This window comes from Anopheles moucheti (genome assembly GCF_943734755.1).
Source record: "Anopheles moucheti chromosome X unlocalized genomic scaffold, idAnoMoucSN_F20_07 X_unloc_8, whole genome shotgun sequence".
In the NCBI taxonomy this organism is placed as follows: domain Eukaryota; kingdom Metazoa; phylum Arthropoda; class Insecta; order Diptera; family Culicidae; genus Anopheles; species Anopheles moucheti.
Genome location: NW_026453592.1, coordinates 490,001 through 495,000, shown reverse-complemented (window position 1 = coordinate 495,000; position 5,000 = coordinate 490,001).

Below are 5,000 nucleotides of genomic sequence, written 5' to 3'. Positions count from 1 at the left end.
CAGTAGGAACCTTCGATCACGGTCGGGATCGACCGATAGCCGAGCACCGGTGGGCTCGAAACCGGTAGTGATGCTCAGCAGAGTGCCGGAAGGGCAGACCGCAGCCACGAGCGGTGCTCGCACGAGTGGCGTTGGCACGGCCACGGCTGTTAAAGGAGCCACGATGGAGAGGCTCATCGAGCGTCTGGAGGACGAGCTATCTCTCCTCCGTGTTCAGCTGACGGAGCAGGCTGAGCAATATAGGAAAGACCTCGCGGCGATGCAGGAGTGCCATCGCCAGGAGGTGCTCCATCTGCGAGAGGAGAACCGTAAGGAGCGGGAGATGGTCTCTGGGCTTCTTACGCAACTGGTTGTTGCGCAATCGCAGCAGCAACAGCAGCAGCAGCAGCAGCAGCAGCTGGCACAACAGCGAGAGGGTGCGGTGACGGCTACGGTGGTGCCGTCTCCGGACCAGGAAGGCGGCTCCTGGGCCGAGGTGGTTCGCCGTAAGCCGGCACGCCAGCAGCCGGCTCAGCAGGTGCAGCAGCAGTGGCCGCAGCTTTCGCAACGGCAGCAGCCGCAGCGGCAACAGCAGCAACGTCCGCAGCAACATCAGAGCGGACAGCGTTCGGCTGGGCAGCCCCAGCAACAACAACAACAGTGGCATTTGCAGGGCCAGTTGCTGCGAAAGCAGAGTAAGCAGCAGCCACGCACGATGCCAGCTGCAGTGAAGAAGTCGCGGAAGCGGCCCGACACCATCGAGGTGATGCCAGCGGAGGGCGTCAGCTACCTCGACATGTATAGGGCGATTCGTACGAGCTCGCATCTCGACGGCATGCAGGAGAAGATCGGCGTCGGCAAGCGAACGCCGAAAGACACCTTGCGGCTGCCGCTGAGCCGTGATGCCGACAGCGCCGAGCTGTGCCAGCGTATCCGGCAAGCCATCGGAGACAAGGGTGCGGCGACCGTGCGTACGGAGATGTCGATGGTGATTATAACAAACATCGACTCCTTGGCGAGCGAGGACCAGCTGCGTCGGGCGGTGTTGACGGCTCTCGGCAAGGAGCATTCCGAGGCCACCTTCGACATGTGGGAGCGGCGAGACGGCACGAAGCGTGCTCGCGTTCGTCTGCCCCGGTCGGATGCGGAGCATCTGGCTGGGAAGCGCCTGCTCCTAGGACACACCTCCTGTTGGGTGTGGGAGGTCCCGAAAGCGTCGCTGGAGGAGAAGCGGTGCTTCCGATGTTTGGAGCGCGGCCACTTCGCCGGGCAGTGCTCGGGAGAGGACCGCAGCAAAGCGTGTATCCGGTGTGGCGCGGAAGGCCACAAGGCAGCGAGCTGCACTGGCGAGGCTCGCTGTTTGAAGTGTGGCGGCCCGCACTCGATTGCCGCAGCTTCGTGCAAAGCTGCAGCCACACGATGATGATAGAAGTGCTCCAGATAAATATCGGTAAGAGCAGGAGCGCTCAGGATCTTGCGCTCCAGCGGATGAGGGAGGAGGGAGCAGACGTGATGCTCATCACGGAGCTCTATGCTGTGCCGGCCAACAATGGGAACTGGGCATCCGACGACGCACTGAAGGCCGCGATCGTCACCAGTGGCCAACGGTTTCCCATACAGCGGGTGAGGAGCGTGCAGCATCCGGGAATCGTAGCTGCCGAGGTGGCGGGCATCGTTGTCATCTGCTGCTATATTCCGCCATCGATCGGCCTCCCGGAGTTCGAGCAGCAGATGGACCGGCTGGAGGTACTTGCGCGAGGCCACCCTTGCGTGCTGATAGCTGGTGACTTCAACGCGTGGCATGGGGCCTGGGGGAGCGAGCGGGCCAACCTTAAGGGTGAGGCGCTCCTTCAGACGGTTACCAGCCTAGGATTGGAGGTCCTCAACCGCGGCACGGAGCCGACATTCCTGGGGAACGGTGTGGCTCGGCCCAGCAGAGTGGACGTCGCCTTCGCGAGTCCAACGCTCTGCCGATCGGATGGAGCAGCGGAGGACATCAGCTCCTGGCGGACGCTAGACCGCTACTCCTATAGCGACCACCGCTATATTCGGTTTGCGGTCGGGCAACAGCATCGTACAGGTCAGCGGCCTGGACGGGGCATTCATCAGCAGGAAGGTGTCGAAGTACGGGAGGCGGGTACTCGCTGGCGAACTCGCCAGTTTTGCCCCCGTACTTTCGAGCTGGCACTTGAGGCGACCCGTTTTGCCGATCGGGTGACCGATGCGGCAAGCCTGGGGATGGTGCTTACGGAGGCCTGCGACGCTACCATGGCGAGGATTGGGCAGTCGCAGCAGCAGAGGAGGAACTGCAACACATATTGGTGGACTCCGGATATCGAGGAGCTGACCGAGCGCTGCCGGTTGGCTCGGGAGCGACAGTTATTGGCCCTCGACGAGACGTCCGCCGAACTGGCTTCAGAGGAACATCAGGAGGCGCGTGCTGCCTTAAGGGTGGCAATTAAGGCCAGCAAGCAGCGCCAGTTCGATGAGTGGCTGCAGGCCCTGGCTGCAGATGAGACGGGACAGTGGTTCCGGCAAGTGCTTCTTCGGTTTCGGGGCAGCTGGACGGCGCGTGAACGCGATCCAGCGGTGTTGCAGCGGATCGTCGAGGAGCTGTTTCCGGAGCATCCCCCGGTCGAGTGGCCGGACGTCACGCCTTCGGAAGGGGACACTCCGGTCCGTCCGATCAGCTGCGCGGAGCTCCAGGCGATAGCGAGCGAGCTGCATCCGCGGAAGGCGCCTGGCCTCGATGGAGTACCGAACGCTGCGGTAACGGCTGCCATCCGGAAGTATCCGGAGCCATTCGCTGGTGTCTACCAGCGCTGCTTGGACACCGGCGAAATACCACGCGAATGGAAAAGGCAGAAGCTGGTGCTGTTGCCTAAGCCGGGTAAGCCGCCGGGCGAAGCCTCGTCCTGCCGCCCGATCTGCTTGATCGACAATCCGGCGAAGGTCTTCGAGAGGACTACGCTGGACAGACTCAACGAGCACCTGGAGGATCCGGAGGCACCTCGGCTGGCCGAGAACCAGTTCGGTTTCCGGAAGCAGCGGAGCACCCTGCAGGCGATCCAGCTGGTGGTGGAAGCAGGCGAGCGCGCGATGTCCTACGGACGGACTAACAACCGGGATAAGCGCTGTCTGCTGGTTGTGGCGTTGGACGTCAGAAACGCCTTTAACACCGCCAGCTGGCAGGCGATAGCGATGGCCCTGCGTGAGAAGGAGGTTCCAGCGCAGCTGCAACTCCTGCTCCGCGACTATTTCACCGACAGGGAGCTGGTGTACGACACCCACGACGGCCCGGTGTCACGTCGGGTGACGGCAGGCGTTCCACAGGGGTCAATCCTTGGCCCGACTCTGTGGAACGTTATGTACGACGGCGTTCTGCGGATCCAGCTCCCTGAAGGGGCCACCATCGTCGGCTTTGCCGATGACATCGCCATCCTGGCCGAGGGCTGCACACCCGAGGAGTCGGCGACGGTCGCGGAGGCTGCGATCGACGCGGTGATGGGGTGGCTCGAGGCACGTCACCTTAGTCTCGCCCCCCACAAAACCGAGGTGGTTCTGATATCGAGTCTGCGTCGAGGACGTTTGGAAATTCCTGTGCGCGTCGGCGAAGTGGTCTGCACGTCAAAGCGATCGATACGCTACCTGGGGGTACAACTCCACGAGAAACTCTCGTGGAAACCGCACGTGGAAGCGGCCGCGGACAAGGCCCTCCGTGCGGTGGCGGTGGTTACCTCGGTGATGAGGAACCACAGCGGCCCCCAGGTGGCCAAGCGGCGGTTGCTGGCAGGAGTCGCTGAGTCGGTGATCCGGTACGCCTCGCCCATCTGGGCTAAGGCGACAGACATGCAGTGGTGCCGAAGACGACTGGCCCAGGTCCAGAAGCCACTGGCACGTGGGGTATCGAGTTCGTTCCGCTCGGTATCCTACGAGGTGTCAGTGGTGATGGCTGGTTTGGTGCCGTACTGGCTGGTCGTCAACGAGGACGCAAGGTGCCATAGCAGGCTGCTGGTCGAGCCTGGCGCCAGCAGGAAGGAGGTACGTGCGGCGGAGCGAGCAGCCACGATGCTGCAATGGCAGGACGCCTGGGACCGTGCGGCGGCAACACCATCGGCCAGCCGCTACTTGACGTGGGCGCACGGGATGATTCCCGACCTGCACCGGTGGACGGGACGAAAGCACGGGAAGGTGGACTTCCACCTTTCGCAGGTGCTCTCCGGACACGGATTCTTCCGGGAGTACCTGCACGTCTGCGGCTTCGCTTCGTCTCCGGAGTGTCCACGGTGCGTGGGGTCGGTCGAGTCGGTGGCCCACGTCTTGTTCGAGTGCCCCGTGTTTGAGGAGATCCGACGTGAGCTGCTGGGCTGGGGGACACCCGAGTCGGTCCAGCTTAACAACATCGCAGAGAAGCTGCTGGAGAGTGCGGAGTGGTGGGACCGCATTCAGAAAGCAGCAAAGACCATCACCACAGTGCTTCAACAGCTGTGGCGCGATGAGGAAGCGCTCACCAATGGTCGAACGGAAGCGGCTTTCGCCGAGGACCAGGAAGTGGTCCTCGAAAGTGTGGCCGCACTCTTCGGTGAGGAAGTGGAAGACGTCTTCGTAGAAGACATCACGCGGCGCGTGAACGAGTCGCGAGCAGCGCGTCAGCGATCTGCCCGCAACCGACGGCTTCGCGGCAGAGCGGAGGATCGGGCGCGAGTGCGACTGGCTGCGGACGTCGCAGCAGCACTGGCCGCCCGAGATGACGAGATACTGCGGACGGCAGTAGAGGCGGAGCGAGCGGGCCTAGCTCCTCCTCCCATACCTAGGCGTAGCAGAGGGGGACCACCTTCCCCTGAAACGGTTAGAATTCGCCATGAGCGGCGTCTATTCATGCAGCGCGCATGGCGAGCTCGGGTCCAGGCTGAGGGACCCTCGACGACGCGCCGCCGTCGGACCGCGCCTACGGAGGCGGACCTGATAAGGTCTCGGCGGAACAGACGCGAAAACGAAAGGCGCCGTCGTGCTTTGGCTGC